This window comes from Rhea pennata, chromosome 6 (genome assembly GCF_028389875.1).
Source record: "Rhea pennata isolate bPtePen1 chromosome 6, bPtePen1.pri, whole genome shotgun sequence".
Classification (NCBI taxonomy): Eukaryota; Metazoa; Chordata; class Aves; order Rheiformes; family Rheidae; genus Rhea; species Rhea pennata.
In genome coordinates, this window is record NC_084668.1 from 29038506 (window position 1) to 29057958 (window position 19453).

Below are 19453 nucleotides of genomic sequence, written 5' to 3' on the forward strand. Positions count from 1 at the left end.
CTTTCTGCATGAACAATTCCATTCTATAAAGCACTTTCTACAATGTCATTTTCCATGAGCTCTACGTGACAGTTCATACAGGACAGGCCTATGTTTAGTGATCCATGCTAGGAGAGATCATTCTGTTTGAAGGCAATTTTTGGTCACAGTGTGAGGTATCATTTCTCCTTAGGACTCTTTCTTCCATTTTTTTCCCCAATATTAAGAAAAACTGTCACCAAAATTGTCACCCACAATAACACAGATCCAAGAAAACTCTGTTTAGGAAATGGATATTGTTAGGGAATAAGAGAAATTATAGAAATACAGGTCTTCCTGACAAGACCCTAGCCTCTACAGTTTTGAGATTTTATAAGCAAACCTTGAAATTAATTCAAAGTCCGGAGAGAGATAATGACAACTCCATATTTCTGACAGAATGACTAAAGAAAATTTTGTGAACTATTTTACAGATCTTCCTAGTGAAGAATCCGCTGCAAAATTAGCTCAAGAAGGTTTCCACTTCCATCTTGAAGGGTGTTCTAGATCTTTCCAGCTCACTATTATATTCTATTATCTATTCTGTTCAATCACTAGAACCTCTTCATATGAACGAAACAATTGCTTATTAGTCTAACACCAGCAAATCCTACTCCACACAATAAAAGGTTTTGCCTGAAATATATATTAAGGCAAATTCATCTTGTAAGATGGAATGTGTCTCATCTAAAGCTACACAACAGAAAGAAAATTCTGAATGAACACTGAAGCCAATGAGACTATCACCTATCTGTGTTTTCAGGATCAATCCATGGATCACTGCTTTATTTGCCTGTGTATTTGCTAGCTGACAAAGACAATATATTGTTCCAGTTACAAAGTAATGTATCTTTCTTCTTAGTACAATGACTGCTGGTAACTGTTCCTGCCAGTACTTTTATATCTGAAAGAAGCTTTCTCTCTGCAAGTAGACAGGGAATAAAACATACCTGAAAAGAAGGAATGTTTTTTTTTACTTTTTATGAGATGTCCTTTTTATCTATGGCTGTTGCAGCATATAAAGCAAAAAGACTTTCTTTGACCATAGCCTATTTTCTTATGATAAGCAATAGATGAACAACAGATTTCACTGTATTTTCTACAACCAGATAGAGAGCAAGTGCTTACATTTGTATCGCTATAGTTTCACTTTTGAAAAGTGAGGAGACAGAGGAATAAACTTCTCCGATTCCCAAGTCCTCCTCCTCTTTCTGCCTAGTTAGTAAACACTATAGTTCGTGACTGCTTTTTTTAAATGTCTGAATTGTATCTATCCAAGCCCGTTAGTCAAGAGATAAGCCATATTTTACGAGGTTACACTGAGTAAACTTCCACAAAAGAGAGAAGTCTTTCCGGAAAACCAGAGTAAAAGCAGGAAAGCACTGATACAATTAAAAAAGGAATCAGACATGCTGCACTATATCTTAAGAAGTAGCAGGTTACAATATCATTAAATAGAATCCATTTAGATTAACTGATGTCACTTATTTTTAAATAACCTTTTCAAGTGTACTACATTAAAGGCTTGCAGGAATAGCACAAGCTTTTTTTAGAATCTGTGTATCAATTCAGGACTTTGAATAGCCAAACCTTGTTCAATTTCAGTGAGATACAATTATTTAATTACTAGCACAGGCTCTCCTAGTTGGTTATATAATGCAAAGTTTTATAAGACAAGAAAATTATTAGACAGAAAAAATGGAGAAGAAAATAACCACTGATATCAGGATGGGTATAAAGTATAATTGTTAAGGGATTAAGAAGTTAACAGAATCAAATAATCCTGAAGGGTCAAAGTACAGCACAGGACTACTTTGCATTAATGTGATTTGAAAGTAAGAACCGTACGTAAGCTTTCAATCATCTTGTAATATGCAAATTAAAGTTGCTAATAAGCAATTTTATTTGCAGACAAAATGTGATGTAAATGAAAGTAGTCTTAAGCAAATCAAATCAGCTCTGTCAGCGTGGACAGGGCCAGTCTATGCATTGGTTGCTGCATGCTGAATGAGAAGTGTCTGGTGACCAAGGCATTAAGCAACTTCTGTGCCCCAAATCTCTCCAGCAAAGTAAAAGGGAGCTCCATAATGACACAGTTCTGGAGAAATGAAGGAGCTTTGAGAGACAGAAACTTTAAGAACTTCTCTCTCAATGGAACAATATGCTATTCGTTTCCAAAAACCACACTGGACTATGCAAATATACCCACTCTATTTCAGCAATGCAGAGCTGAGAACCAGGCCCACATTCTGTACACACATTGCTGGCTAGTTATGAAGAACTACATTATTGACATATAACCAAGCTAAAAGATAATTTTTTAACTCTTCCCTAGAGCCATTATACAGTTGTTTAAGTACAGGGTACTGTGAACTTCAATAAACATCACTTTTATGAGACAAAGTCTCACTGGTTGTTGCTTGACACTATTAATGAGAGTAAATTACTCAGATCAGTGTTAAAAGAGCTTGCTTGGCCAACAGGCAATTTTTTACACTCTTATGATCAGAGAGAAATATGTTTTAATTGCTAGGCTTTTAACTAAAGATAACTAGACAGTGAGTCTCAGTGATCATCAAACAATGAATAAAAAAAACATCACTGCATGCCCTAACAAAAGAGAAGATACTGACAAATCCTGCTGCCACAGAATGATTAAACTTATGGATAGCAAGTGTGGTATCTTAAAATGTCTCTCCTACAAGACTAAGATATGATCAGTTCTACAACACAATTTCTATTTTTAAAGCCTCATTAATGCTGAGGCACTAAATCAGGAGAAGAGTAGTTTACTGACTGGCTGAGGCTCCTCTTCCTCAGAGTCGTGGATTACAGTACATGGTTCATAACATAGGTCAGACCATAAACAGGCTCCTCCCTAGCAGGACTCTCCTACTCCACTCACAGCAACAACTGCTCTTAAATAGACAGAGAATTTGAGGAGGAGTACTTCTAGTTTTGGTTTGAAAGGAGTCATAGATTCTTGCTAATGGATAACCTTGTCCTTTTTAATCTTGGTGCCGTAAGGACTGTTTAACCATTCCTTTACCACTGTATCCTTAGCAAGAATATTAATTCTGTCAGACATTTGTATCTATCAGTAACAAAAGCTGCAATAAGCATAGGTTCTAATTCTTCTTCCAGTTTTTAGGGAATAACTTGACAGCCTACATATTTCTATTTCTGTTTCTTCCTTTCTCCATTGTCTCTTCAATACCTTTCCAAGTCTGTTCTTTTCTGACAGAAGTTCAAATAATGACATTTACAGCTGTCACACTTGTCTAGAGAACAAACACAGTACAATATTAACACTAGCAGAGAAGGAGTTCTCTAGAAACAACTACTGTACTGATACTTCCTCGCATCATCTGACATGAATCTTGTTCCTTTTGGCGGGGAGGAGGGACAATTCCTTTTACAGTTCTGACAGTTCCCCTGACTATGGCACTTTTTTTGTCATCAACAAACATACAGAGATAGAAAAAGTGTTTATCCCCCCACACTTCTAATAAAACAGGCAACACACTAGAAAAACATGTCACATGCTTGAATTGGTACCAATGGAAATCCAGAACCTTGTTAACAGAAAACATTTTGGAAAAGATAAAATAGCATGTTAAATACAACTCAACAGCAACACAAGTCCAGAGCACCAACATTTCATTGCAGTTAGTAACTGTATAATACCTACAGCAGCCTTTAACCACAGATTAAAAGCGAAAATAAAGCCAATGGGATAACAAAACAGTACCACCTGGATTTTTCTGAGAAGACTTTTTGGGTATTTTTATTTGACAATAATAATTCTAACTGTCAGAGTTAATGATTTTTCATTTAATTGCCAAGAAGTCATTGAAATTAACACATGAACAAATATGACCAAATAAAGAGTTTATAAAACTTAGAGATAATAACGAGCCTGGAAATTAAAACCAGAATAAACATAGTTTTTAGGAAACAAAGGGCATGGCACAAACACAGAGAGAATTTCTTGCAGCTCACGCTCACAGGACGAACTTTTTGGGTCACTTGTCTTTTATCATTACTATTTTATAGAGTTCAGTTGAAAAGTTTCAGCTCGCAGAGTTTCAATGTGTGTTTCAGTGTCTGGAATCTAATTTTCTTATTAAAATGCAATTTGTGTTGCTAACTTCAGGATTTTACCTACAGCATCACTAGACTTTGAAATTAACTCTAAAGCAAAATGTTAAGCTTGAATTACTTATAAAACCCTTGATATTTGGAAAAAAGTAATAAACTATCAGCTAATTGAGGTCCATTTTTAAAGAGGCCTTTATATTTTGTCCACAGATCACTGATCACCTCAAATGATTTCAGCATTTGATTTACTTAAAGTACAGTAGAATTAGTTACTAATGCTATTTTATGATGAAGAAAATACAAAGTCAAGAATAAGAGCCAGAATTTGAAAGCAAGGCTTAACATCTAGACCCATATACTTTTACATTTCAATCTTCAAGCAGTCAGTGAATGTACTGAAGATGGTATCAGTGTAAATTGAAAACCATCAACATTGTCTTTACCTTCTATCATTTTAACTGGAGTCTCAGGCCTAAAGCACATCTGATTTTTGACAAAAAAAAACCATGTTCATTAGTTCTAGAAAGCCAATGAGTAAGAGGTAGACCAAATATTAAAAATAGATTTAAAAAAATGCAGTTATGCAAGCCTTCTGCTTTCCAACATACAGACAGACACTATATTGTTTAGGTGATTTCTAAATGTGATGTGGATTTCCACATGATTCATAAATATGCTATAGCTAAATTGATACAGACTACGCATTTGAGTTCTGAGCACTTGTTATTTGATCTGAGCACTACTTGAGCTTAGACTGTAACATCAAGTACCATCTACTGTATATGCAACAGCTACTTTCTAAGACAAAAAAAAAGAAATGGGAAAAAACTTCAGAATTCTTTTTTTTTTTTTTTTTTTAAAGTTATTTAGAAGTTATATCTTTCCATTTTACTTCAGTGAAGCTGGAAGATTACATTCAGTTCAAAGACGTCTCTTAGTTAGGCAATAGTGTAGAGTGACATATGTATCAAAAGGAAAATAAAAATTATTTAATATTCCTAATAAAAATCATACATTTAACCCATGAGAGTAGTAGCTCCAACTGAGATCCCTGTAACCTGGAGAAAATATTATGCCTCCCCCACCACTTAGAGCCCTAAAGAAAGGAAAAACAGCCACAATCGCATAAAGCTGTTTGTAAGCATGTCAAATTGAGAGCATGAAGGCCTTGAAATTAAAAATCTTATGATCCACACTTTCAACCTGTAATTGGACAGCATACTTTCCACTCTCAATGGAAATACCGAGCATTTATTGGACAGTGCACCAGTGTAGGGTCTTGGAAAGCTTATAAAGCCAAGTGGATTTTTTTCTTCACCCTCAATAATCAACAACTTCCCCATGAAAAAAAATATTACTTAGTGGTAATAACAAATGAACTCTGTTTGGAAACTGAATCACCTCAAGATTTACCATGAAGAACATGAAATAATAACAAATTCCTTAAAATCAAGCATAGGAAAGGATAGCTTACATAAAGGGATAATCAAGCCATGTATTATGCTATATGAAATCCATATATAAAGTGCTATACATCAGAAAATCCAGAATGATGCAGACAGAGTAGCACTTCAGGAATGTGTAGAAGTTCCAAAGCAGGTTCCTGCATTTCTTTTCTTAGAAAAAGACAGCACTGAGCATGTCAAAATAACATAAATTGAAAGAACAAATTTGCAGGAACAGATATTCAACATGAAGAAAATGAAAAACAAACACAAATAATAGCACCAGTTTCACATTGAATCTGTTTTCTCATTATCAGCTGTCCACACTTTGAATTTTGCTTCAATCTGTCATTTTTCACATTAGCAACAATATCAGTAGAAAAAGTGAAAAACTCAGAATACCAAACTAATTTACTATTACATAAACATAAAAAGTTGTAAAAGCCCAAAGGTTATTTAAAACAAGTGGAAGACAACAACACAGGAAAACTGTCAAGAGCAATTAGCATCATTAAAATTGTTAAAGCATTAGCGAAAATAGTATAAAAGGGCATCCCTCCTTGGTGTCGTCGTCTTCTTTTTTTATGGATAGTGTCATCATTGTGGGAGAGAGAATTTCACACTCCAAAAAAACCTTCCACTGTCACTACTTTCACTAACACAAGGCTGCCATCGCTGAGATAACTTAATGATTTTGCTGGAGGCAGATATATATCCTGGTGTGTAATAGTTCTATATTGTTTCTTCTTTATGGTCCTCATATAGGAAAATGACCAAATGTATAAGTGAAAAAAAAAAACATTATAGAAGCATGTGAGCAATTCTTGCTGAAGACCCTGGGCCCCTGCAGCCACAAGCAGATGGGTCTATCTGCAGCAAACCAGCTAGCCTTCAGGACAGTCAGTTCCAGCATTGTGGAGCTAAAAAAATGGCTTTGCCCCAAGAAAGCCAGTAAGATTTTTCTCATCAACTAAAATGAAAGCAAGATTGAGTGCTAAAGCCCCAATAAGGTGCATCTTTCGTAGATTAAATATCAGATTTGGGCTGCAAGCCAAAGAATCTATTATGCCCTCCCACTGTTAAATTATCTTACAAACTCTTCTACTGTGTCGTATACTCAAAAAAAAAAAAAAATCATGCTTAAATTCTGAAGAATGTATTTCCTCCACTTTGCAATTAAAGCAAATAATACAGCTTCTATTTTTTCTTCTATTATCTAGGGTTAATTCATTGACTAAGATTATAAAAGATAGAAGAAAATTCTGACCGTCTAATTTGACCTTATGTATAATTCTGACCACAAGATTTTATTAATTCTTTCATCAAATTTAATTACTGGCCATATGGTATTTTTAAGATATATATCAGATCCTTATTTAAAGACTTAAGTTAATGAAGAGTAAGCAATGTACTTTCACAAATAGATTTAGTGGTTGATTATCCTCACCACATGCATCTTTTTTCTAAAAAGAGTATTGTACTCTTGGTTGCCAAAAAGATGCTCTTATTATGAAATCAGCTTTCAGAAATTTCTTTCCAAGCTATTTTATATGGACCAAGATAAAATCCTCAGCATATAGCAACATAAGTTTGACTTTTTTTCAAGAAGAGATGATGATAAATGAAGGAATAGGGTAGACTTGTGATAAAAAGAAAAGCAAGTGCAGAAAAAGTCTATCTCTATTTTGTATGCAACTTACTGGGGAACCTAAGCTAGTTCCCAGCCCCTCAGTAAACTAAAGGCTTGCGTTGAGGAGTGGAGTATGCACCAAGAACAAGAGTCATAAGGAGATTCACTACAAGATGAAAACGCAATTCTCTAACGAGATACACTATAGAGATTCTTGCCTTCCTCTCTGGCTAGGGTTTGGGTTAGAGTTAGAAAATCAAAAAGGAGAAATACAAGACACTTTCTAAGAACTGGAAAGAATGGCAGTTGCCATAGAAAATGCAGGTCATGAAGGCCCTGTCTTCCTTGGCCAGGGGCCTGGCATGGATTGCCAGCCATCATGTCTGAAGTGAAACTGAATTCAGGTCAATGTGGAACATGGACACTAAAAACGTGGTAGATAATTCCTCCTAATGCAATCTGAAAGCTCAAAACATCTATTTCCTACCAGTTACACTTCAGCTCAGCTTTGGCAGTTTCTGCCACCACAGCTTACATTTACACAATAATATTCTGTATGTCTTCTCTTTATATAGTCCCCACAGCCCTTATGCAATCTGAGTATTTCCTGCTAGATAAGACATTTGGAACATTCCTCTGATTTTACCAGACTACACTGGCAACATTAGAGTCCTCAACTACATCTTAAAACTAATTCTATTACCGTTTCTGTTCAGATTGTACCCAGCTATGCTACAAAATATGCTGTCGATATACATGTAGACCAGGACAATGAAAGTTGATATCTTCTCGTCAGTATTTCTGCCTGAAGTGAAAGTTGAATGTTATACCTTCATCTGGCACATAATGGCTTGTAATAAATATATTTCTTTCTCTTCCTGTGTAGATGCAGTGGTCAGTCAGTGCAGAGCTCACTGTGGGGTCAGAGTCTAAGGGCAGGTTAGTAATCACAAATTTTATTGAAAATATAAAATTGAGATTTTGCCACAGAAATTGAATATTCCTGTTAATAATCTCGAACACCTCCGAATGGTTAAGTCACAGAATAGAATGTTAAGATCTGAATCTGAACCAGCAATTAATCAGTTTTGAACTAAGAGAAGCATGCTACCAATCTACTATAGCAGAAAAGTTGTCTCATTTCGTTTATTCATACCTCTTCATGCAGTAGGTAGCTTCCATCTGCTGGGGGAGGATTAAAACATTCAGACATAGGAGAGAGGAAACAAATCCAGGTACTCAGTTGAAAGGAGACTTGTCTCCACCTTCATCACCTTAGAGAAAAAAGTGCTACTGAAAAATGCCCTTTCCTACTCTTCCAAATACCTTTGCCCTCTTCCTTCTGAATAGTTTGTTCTCACAGAGGGTAGGGCACATCCTTGTTGCTCTCCTCACTCCAGAGAAGCTGCTTTTGTAGATAAGCCTGAACAACTTAAATAGCAAGAATTCCCTCACCAAAGGCACCACCTGAATTAGAAACTTAATAACTGCTTTATTGTCTATATACTGAATAGTATCCTTGATTGGAATGCTACAAAGTGAATGCCTACAAACCATGCTCAACTACTATCACCCAGAATAATGGGTATTCTTCCTTTGCCTCCAATCCACCCTCACCCACAAACTCTGCTTTTTCATGTAATATTTTGACTAAGTTTCTTTGGGAAATACAGTGCCTTAGTTTCATTTATGCATATACTACTTACTATCTTGAGCTTGACCTCTGTTCAGTTAGCTCACTTTTAAAATCTCATGGCTTGTTAGAGTGGATTTCTTTTTAGTGGTGTTACAGTGGACTGGAAGCTTGATGTCTTTTTCTGGATATGGAGAAATTCCCATAAAGTGAAAAACAATTAAGGGGCATCATATATCCCACATTCAGTGACTGATTCTAGAAGAAGTTGTTATTCCCAAATATAATGCAATTTAAACAAGTCTTTACCATATCATTTAAGAGAAAACGGGGATGGACATACTGTTAAGTTTGTTCAATAAAAGATTTAGAAAAGGCTTCCCTTCTTTTGATAGAACTCACTTCCATATTCTCAGTTTAAACTTCCGTTTTCTTAAAGGAGAAGAGAAATTAGCTTATTCCCTTTTCACTTTTTGCTTGAGATCATTCTTGATCAAAACTAGAAAGATTTTTTTACCAAATGTATAATTATATGTATTATATGTATTATGTATTGCATGTATCTTGACAAGATACATGTCAAATAGACAAGAAGTAACAGAATATGCAGAATGATTACAAAAGATGAAATAAACAGTTCTTCTTGGCTGAAGTGGTACTACAGCTATAATCAGGTATGTTTTTAAAGCAAGATACTACAATATTTATTTTATTGTTCATACTGAATGCATTATAATGTATTATAATGCATTAAATAGCTTATCCAAGACACTAGCTTGTCTTAAAAAAAAAAAAAAAAAAAAAAAAAAAAAAAAAGCTTAAGCTGTACATAAAATCCAGGCACCCACTACAAGATCATCTGGAAAGTATGAAAATAAAATTCTCTAAGCACTGGCATAGTAACACGCCAGCTACTCAAAAAATTCATGCATCAGTAACTTTTGAGATACATTCAGAGACCTAGACAACGTCAGTTCTCATCTCTTGCTCATTTAGAAAGCCAGAAATTGCACTGATCTTCCCAAATGACAATATACGGAACAATCCTATACAAAGCACAATTGAGTTTGTTAGTACAAATGCTTAGAACGCTCAGCCACGTTTTCCAGTGTTCCTACACATGAATAGCGATTGTGTTTTTATCAGTAAAAACTCTTCAAAAAGTATAACATATTTGTCTCCAAATAAAGAGACAATTTCCACTGTGGAATACCTCCTATTTGTCTCCTAGCAGTTTATTTATACAAAAAAGGATAGAACCATGCAAAAGTTAGGTGATTTTTGAAAACTGCATTTCATTTGAAGGTTTCTGTTATGCTCCATTCATTCAGTTTCATACTAAATATTCCTTCAGTACAGCAGAATATTATAACAACATTTTGGCCTGGGGACAAAAATCTGAAATATCCATGTGTAGCTGCAGCTAAAGAATTGTCTCATACAGTCTCTGTTTCTGAAAAGATGGAATCCATTTCCTAATCCTGGTCACAGATCTAAATACATTTCCTTTAAATGAATATAGACAGTGTTGAAATACAATTGTTACCAGAAAAAATAGAAGTGACAGTCACAAAGTAACGCAGTAGCAAAGCTACCCATGCAGATAGATAGTCCTTTTGGTAAGCAGATTTACTTTAGTCAGATGTGTAGCTTCAGCATATAGTGCAAGTATTACGGGGGGGAGGGGGCGGGGGAAGAAAACAAAAAATCACAAGTATGTTTCTAAGAATCTCTCTTTCAGGTTGCACATTTCATTCCAATGTTCATAATTTTTGCCATTTAGTGTAAATTATGACAATGCAGCTATGAATAATAGCTCTCTGGACATCAGCCCAGATAGTGGAAACGGAGCAGAACTAACTAGCTTCTCCAGAAACACAATGGAAAAGAAGAAAATCTGTGCCAGGCATAATTAACATTTGGACACATTATAATCAACACCAGATGCTTCCATACTTTCCCTTTTAAAAAAATACATAATAATTCCACGTTAGGGGTTATTTATAGAAAAATACTGAAGTGTTTGCAATCATGAATATACTTTCTGGTAAGACACGTAGTTTAAACCATTTCCTGTAATGTTAAAATTTTACATATGATTTTAAAAGGCTGAATAGAGCTTGGAAATTAGAAAACTTCAGAAAAAAGTCACAGTAAGAAAATAAATAACTTTTAGTACCTTATTTATCTTTAATTTTTGTAAAGGGTATGTGAGCATACCTTTTATAAAAGATATGAGAGTAAAAATTGGAGAACATAATAAAATGCTTATAATGTTGGCAGGTTATTACATAAGCATAGTCACGAACAAAGTTTTCTGCACATAATAAAAAATAACTGAACAGCATAAGACATAACAGGGAAGTAACCTGAATCCAGTTTCTCTGTTCGAAAAGCAGTCACAGAACCGAAGTTCTGCCAAACTGCCCTTCCCTCCTCCTGCAATGTATACACTGCAAGCCACAGTTGTACCTTTCATGAATGCACCATAACAAACCTAAATAATAATGTTAGGTTCTTAAAAGAAATGGAAGTTTATTTGGTTAAAAAATAGTATGTGAATTGCCATTTGTTTATTCTAGCTTTCTTTTAATTGCAAAGTTGATAAAACAACATTCAGAGAAGAGTAGTAGGCTGGAAGGCGAGTTCACGCAAAAAGGAAAATTATTTATATTAGAGTACTTCACAAAAAGATAAAAGCAAGCCATTCTTTCACCAAGTATGTTCTTTTGGTCAAAAAAGTAACCACTCGTGGTTTATTTTTATTTTTTCCATCTCCCAGATTTTATATTTAGCCATGAGGAAGAAGCTAAAAGTTTTAAGTAAAATGTAATGCAACTAAAATGTAGTAAGATACCATAGACAAACAGGTTTAAAATGGAATATGAATTCTATGGAGACAATGCCATTTCTAGAGTTAATGCAAGCTCTTGTTCTAAACATTAAAGGACATTATCTGCAGACTTAGTTTTAAAATGAAAATGTAAGAAAATGTCATTAACTTTGGCGAGTTCATGACACTGCAAAAAGTTTAAAACCTACACATGACAAACAAGCAAGCTATTTCCTTTTGCAAATCAGCTATTTTTGCCAAGCTCTCCTTATTGATCTTTTTGGGATTAGAAGGCTTCTTTACTACTCACTTGTTCCCCTGGAAACCTGGCTTCCTCATAGTAAGTCAGTTTTAAGCATACTATTGTGAAATGTCTTTCCATGGCACTTACGGAGCAAAGTGCTCACTCTGGCTTTTGTAACACTTCAAAAGCAAGAGCAGCAGGGCATAAAAGGTGGTAACAAACTGTGGTGATTGATGACTATTTCTTCCCTAAGTCTTCTTTTCTAATATTTGGCTGATTACGCGACTGTCATATATTTCAATAGTAAGAAGTAATAACAAATTGGTAGTAATAGAGAAAATTAACTCTTCAGATAAAGAAATAAGAGCAGGGTAAGCAGTAAAGGCCACCAACTGCTCTCTGACACTTGACAAGCTTTTTTAAACCCAGACGAAAACAAGAACTTGAATGATACTATTTAACGAAGCTATTGAAAGGGGGACTTTATAGTAATAAGAATATTTCTAAGTGCATTATGCCCTACACAAAAGCCATGACATTGGAGGAGTTGTCATCAAATGTAGCCTCTTTGCATACGCTTCGCAACTTTAATGAAAACAGGCAGTATGACCTGTGTATCAAGGTCTATTATTCTTCTAGGGTTTAGATTCAGCTATCATACTTGATCTATCATGACTCAGATTGCTAGCAGCAAAAAAAAAAAAAAAAAAAAAAAAAAGCAAGCTTTCCACCTTCCATCAGAACTGTTAATATGCTTGTATGTAATCACACTTGCACTTAATTATACTTCTGTTAAAAAGTTTGATTACACATGGAGTGTTCAAGGTAATATAAGTAAATCATTAGATTTGATAGAGCAACATTATTTGTCAACATTTAGATGAATTATTAGGAAAGTACTTAAAACTCAGGTTGTACAGGCTATAGTGCTAGTGAATGCTGTGGAATAAATCACATTACATAAGCAGACAGTAAAGAGTCAAAATGCAAGCATTCTTAATGATCTATTTTATGTATTAATTGAGACTGCATGCTAGATCAGAAAAATGTAAAACAAACAAAAAAAATCCCTAAAGTAAATTTCAAGCCTCATAGACTCAAAAAGCTCTACAGTAAAAATACAAAATATTGCTTTGATGTGGGGGAAATAATCCAGTGAATGACTCACCTTTGTTCACATGAATCCTATCTACAATATATCAAGTTTTGCACATACCACACATTAACATGCTTTCATAAATAAATGAATATCTGTATGATTTACTGAATTTCTGCACATCTTCTTTATCTCAGATTCTATAAGATGATGAAAGAGCAACTAAAGATACAGTGAAAAATGGTCATTTCATTTTACATTTGGTATCTTTCAAGGTTTCCTAACTTGCATGTTTAGTAAATTAATCAGCATACCATCTCATCCTCATATATGTATGATTTCTAGAAATCCATAGACTATAACAAGCTTGAAATTGACAGTGAATCCCTCAAGTACTAGGAAATGTTTTTACTATGGTTCATGTAGCTTACCTCTGCTTGTGTAAATCTGAATTTGGGTCATATATTCCGTTTCTCATAATGCCACTATTTTTCTCCTGCAATTTTTCATAAAAATAAACAGCGTCACTTTACCAAACAATGTAGACAGAAAGGTAAGTTTGACCATCTATATAATCCAGTTGCATAAAACTGTGACTGACTAGCATATACCAATCTGGTTCCTTTGATATGAATGGAAATTAATGAAAATAAATGTTAAATTATATAGGTTGGAAACTTGCTCCAGTGCCATTTTACCAGTTTAGCATACAAACCACCTGTGAAATGACAACTACATGCTCTAAATGTACCCTAAAATCCACATTCAAAAATTGGCCATACTTAGTTGCAATATCTGCATGAAAGCCAATTTGGTTGTGTGACCTATATAAATGGCCAAGACGAATAACATACGCTTGGCTCCAGGCTTCTCTTCTCTTGTGGAACAACCTGCCCTTTCTGCTCCCTGACACCCTGCTGAGTATATATGTTTTTTAAGGGAGAGCTGCACATTCTAATTAAAATACATGCTACAGTCTAAATGCCCTCTATCTCTAAAAGGTGGATGTCCTATTCTTCGTTTGCCATCTACCTCTTTTCCTCCTTTTGTTTCCAGTAATTGCAGTCACTCTTCTCTTGTACCAACTCTCTTCTTCTCTGGCCTCGCTCCACTCACGATGATGAAGAACAGCAACTCTGCAAGAAAAATGAAGTTTTCCATCAAGGTAAAGAACTGACATTTTAGAGAAAATTAGCCTTAACACCTAAATTTGCAAAACTCTGTAGAGTTGCTATACAGGAAGATTCCATAAGGGGAGACGAAAAGAGTGTCCATATAGTCTGGGTTGGTCAGAAGCAGTAAATCCAGCAAAACACCCAATGTTTACCTGCCCGTTTCTCTATGTTAAAAAAAAAAAAAAAAAAAAAAAAAAAAAAAAAAAAAAAAAAAAGACAGACTGCTTCTGCAGCCTATTCTCTTCCTGGAGAGACAGGAAAAACACAAAGAGAAAATGCCACACAGTGGTTATTGCTTTAACAGTTCCATCCAGTAGAATGCACTGGAAATCTCATTATCTAATCCCATCAAATAAATTGGAAAGATTTCCTAGTAGTGCTTCCATCAGCCTGTCACTTGATCATCAGTTACCACAAAGTCCAAGAGAAAAATTTAGAAGCAGTGGCTTTCATAGGCTAGCCTGGTGGGATGAGGGCTTTCACAGGCTGCCTTAGGATCCACTAGTAACTCTTATAAGAGCTACCTGGTCAATACTCCATGGAATAGTTTTACTACTAGTCTTGTAAACCAGCAAGTCATCTGTGGCCAGCTATTCCATCCTAACAATTAGCCACAGTCCGTGCAGTTTTGTTTAATGCACTTACTGTTCAAGTCTCAATCTTTGAAGACTAGGTATAGAAATACCCTTTATATAGCTGCCTCTTGCATTGAATCTGATGATATAACTTGAGTTTTAATCCATTCTGTTACTTTACATTAACCCAGACTGAAGCCAGACTCTTCTTGTGATATCGTGGATACTAACACAGAGGTTAGTTTACATTCCAGAAGTGCTTCTAGCAGGCTGTTTAAAGCTGCTCACATGTTCAAGTGCTTCATTATCACTGATTTTGATTTTTAACTCACAATATCTAAACAAAGAGAAGTTTTTAAGCTCAAAGCAGACCCAGTGGCAGCAGACACTTTTTTGTCATCTGCAAGGAGTTTATTTAGCAGTTTATATATTTGGCAAACAGATGCTGCTACTCTAATTTATTCATAACATACTTTGACGCTATCTAGAAAGGCACAGAGCAGAGTTATTTAATGTTTATCATCCCTTATCTCCTCTGCTATATACGTATTATGGTTGCAATATGCAAAAAACACATTGTGCTGCTGGCAGCTTTTTGCATCCATTGATGAAAAAATCCCCTTCTCCTCTTCCCCGCCCCGTATTTTTCATAAGGCACAAAGTAGAACATGGTCTCTTCACGAACCACTTCATCCAAACCTTGCACACTCTCTTGTCAGGCTGCAGCACGCATCAGATCTAACTTACTTAAAAATTTGGTTGCTTACTATCTGCAGCAGTTAAGTCTCTGAATAGAGCTAACAAGGTCTCTCCTATTGCAAAACGCATTAAAAGTTACCCCTAACGTTCACAATATTTCAGAAAGCCTCTGTTCAATGCAAACCTGACTGGGAAGCCAACACAGCTGATAGCCATGGCTGTTCCAGTATTTCAGACCAGCGCTTCTGCACCAGTATACACTGAGTGATGGGCAGGACTGCTCTTCTGAAGCTAATTTCTAATGCAATCATAAACATAGTATTTTTAGACAGCACCAAACACAACTAAACTGCTACTTTTCCTACCCACTTAATAAAAAGTTGATCACACAACAATGCTATTCAGTAAAGCACTCATCATTTGTGCCTGCTCCTTCTGTAGCACCATATTAACCCAAAAGGAAGGGTACTAAACTTAAAACAACCCTCATTTTTAAGGTAAACGGAGCATGTCCTGAGAGCACGGGACCACCTTCACCCCGGGGTAGGACCCGAGGCTCCTCTCCGCGCCCCGCTGCCTCCCCGCCCCGCCCCACGCCGGCGCCCAACCGCCCGCCGCCGCGCGCGCCACACCGCCGAGCAACGGCTCCCCCGGCGCGCGCCCCGCCCCGCCCCGCCGACCTGCGCCGTATTAACCAGGAGGAGACGAACCCCACTTCAAGAGGCTCCTCAATCGCTTAAACTGAACCGGCGGCGCTAAAAGAGTGCGCCTTCCTTTGGGGTTAGTGCGGGCGGGCGGCGGCCCGCCTCCCCGTCCCGGCCGCGCCCCCGGGGCTCGCCGAGACCGGTAAGAACAGCCGAGAGCCGGGCGAGCCGCCGTGGCGGCGCGGGAGGCGGCGGAGGAACCCGGCTGCTGACGCCCAGCTCCGGGCCAGAACGGCTGCTGCTGGCGGCAAAACCTCCCCGGGGGCGCAGCGCTACCGCCAGCTTGGCCGTCCTTTGGGAGAGAGGGGACTGAAGGGTAGAAGATGGAAGAAGATAGAGAAGGGGTCCCTTTCCGGCGGCGCGAGGGATCCTTTCCCCAAGAAGCGGGGTTTCGGCTGACGGGAGGCAGGCTGCTGGCCTGGCCTTGGCGAGGGCCCGCGTGTTACGCCGGATGCACAGAGCCGAGCACGAGGAGCGGAAGAGCAGCTATGCTGCGCCTTAGGTGGCTTGACTTGGTTTGTCCTGACTTTGTCGTTTCCTCCAGAGTTCTCAGTTTCCCGGAACCATGATGATTATTTCACCTGACGTGAATATCAACGCAGCAATAGACATAGCAGTATGATCCTGACCATGCCACAGGGACAACCTACTTCTTGAAAGCACATTTAAGTGCAATTCAGATTATACCATTTAGCACTACAAACTACAGCACTCAAAATTCTGATGAATAACTGAAGTGTTAATTATATCAGTATACTGATGACTGGATTTCATATATATCTTACAGCTCTAATAACATCCCATTATTTTAATAGTTGCAGTCAGGTTGGCTCTGCCACATCAGTATTATTCTCACAATGTTTTATGATGGTTTCAAAGCACATTAACACCATATTACAGACCAGCTCTTCCAGATACTAGAAGCAGTTCAGTGCAGCAAAGACAGTTAAATCCAGTTTAGTTGTTTGAGTTTCAGCCTGTCCTTGAACTATAAATTCAAACTCCCTTTAGCACATTTCGTGTCAATTTTCATTACTGACTCCTGGGCTTGGCTCAGCAAGATATTCTTCCTATTTTTATTCCTGCCCATTCAGGAAAAGCTACAAAAGTCCTCATCTCTGAGATGCCATGAAGGAGAGAATTGTTTTGTTAGCTCCCTCTCTACTCTCTCCACATCCTCTTGTCCAAGCTGTAAGCATGCTAAAATTCAAGGGCTCTTTGGTTCTGAGCAAGGGTTTATTCTACATTCATGAACAAAAACATTTCCAATTGGGAAAATGAAGCATGTGTTTGCACAACAGAAAACAGGCAAAGCCTAAACTGAATAGGGAGGATACATATCCTGAGCATACAAACCTATATAAGAATTATCCTTTGGTATTGAAGTCCTGCATAGCTAAAAACAAGGATCACTGTGGCTCAAGTGGATGGGAGGTAGATACATCTCCTTCCCTGACACCATGTTGCGACACCATATTGTGTTCTACTGCAACTTGCCATCAACATATCCTGAATGTTAGTATGAGCTAATATCAGTGCTAATCTGACAAAGTCAATTCCATACAAGACCTAGACTTTCTTAATGAAAGCTAGAGCAAAAACAAGACTTCTGAATACAATTACTGCTTTCCCCCAGTATGCCTTAGCTTCATTACGTAGTCAGAATTTACCATCAGTCCCTTCACTCAGCTATACTTCTGGCTGTACCTTTCATAAATAAGTTAGTTTACATCAGTTAATACTGTTTTCAAATGCACAAGCTTTTCAACGTAATATATACTTAGAAATGTTATGACACATGAAACAAATGATTATTGTTGCCTCTTTCAATTAAAACTTCTAGCTCTGGCACTTATATTAGATGAAGCACAGAGAAGTCTAGAAAAAACCCTCTGTGGGAACATGGGAGTTGCTAACATCTTCCCTCCTACTGCAGGCTTAATTCCCATATTTTTAACATGTTCACTTCTAGCTCCTAAGAACTGGTGGGTACCTTGAGATCTACCTAATACAGGTCTCAACTGTTAGAAACATTAAAGCTATGTATGTTGGCCTCCAGCATTTAGAGCCAGAGCATAACAGTTGTTCAATTTTCATTAGAAAAAAAGATATATCACAATGATAAACTGTTAAAAAATATTAAACTCGAGCAGCACCACACATTACATTCAAGCTAAAAATCTATGTAGCTTCATGCTGATGAAATATTTTTTCACATAAATATCTTCTTAGACAAACTGCTGGGGAAAGAAAGGCAAAAGAATGCTGCTATAGGACACAGACTGGTGTTAAAATGAAAAGGCTTCCTATTTACTAATGAAACACTAGTAATGCCAACTAGAAAGGCCCAAGATAAAGCAAATTTTCTTATGTATTTATCCTCTCCCATAAATGCACAGCTCACCATCACAACAGTTTATTTGGAGCAGAGTGGAGATTAAATAGCTTTGTATCTTTCTTCATTCACCAATCATTTCAGTCACATGACACTGACACTCAACTGGCCAATTTACTTTCTATAGTTCTTCAGTAACTAAAATTCACATGAATATTTTCCCACTCTAAACCTCTTTCCAGGGCAAATATTTCCATAGGCTTCTTCACAGTATCAGCAATCGCTGATCGTGGCACTGAACTGAGAGAACAAAGTATTTTTTAGTATTTTCCAGTGATATAACCACCTCTCCTCTATCCTTTTTTGGCAAGAACTAGTTAAAAGCAAAAACAAAACAGTGGCTTAAACTACAAATCACAGCTCTTAATCATATATTCCCTCTCCCTTCTTTTGCCTTCAGTACAGCACTTACAGAACATTTTTCTTTCTGACATAATTTCCAGACTCCTATACTTAAAAAAAAAAAAAAAAAAAGCTGCTTGTTGCAGCTCTGCTCCTCTCTTGGAAAATATATGTGAAGGTCAAATAATGCTACACTAAAACAGAGCAAGTCCTCTTCCAACAGAGTTTTCAGTTCCTGGGACTCTTGTCCAGATGGTCACAATTCAGCTCTTTTCATAATGTGACAAAGAAAAGCAAAACTAAGAGCAAGAAACATATAAAATAAAATGAGGTCATACCACTGAATCTTTGGTGCAAAAAGTAATGCTCTAATTCTAACAAATCAAAACCAACAGCTATTTGCTTTAGAACTTGCTATCCATAGTGAACAGATTAAAAAATAAAAATTTTAGAGTTTTATTCGTATAGGATAGACAGTAAAAATAGAACAACTTACTGCAAATTGATTCAAAATTCAAGTGATCTCCTACTCCATACCAGCAGGAATGGACAGTCAGAATAAA

General features: G+C 36.7%; 1 protein-coding gene across 13 annotated transcripts in view; it reads right to left on the reverse strand.

Annotated features, from left to right (window-relative positions):
* The window catches only part of TFPI (tissue factor pathway inhibitor), a 224860-nt gene that overhangs the window by 55603 nt on the left and 149804 nt on the right, over window positions 1–19453 (reverse strand). For 10 of the 13 annotated variants that reach the window (XM_062579182.1, XM_062579187.1, XM_062579181.1 and 7 more), the window contains 2 exons: window positions 14033–14136; window positions 13432–13496 (listed from right to left, as the gene is read on the reverse strand). The gene's annotated coding sequence lies outside the window, so the exon portion shown is untranslated. Of the gene's footprint in view, window positions 1–13431; window positions 13497–14032; window positions 14137–16159; window positions 16224–19386; window positions 19446–19453 lie in introns of those variants that run through there. The other 3 variants (XM_062579186.1, XM_062579185.1, XM_062579189.1) reach the window with 3 other exon arrangements.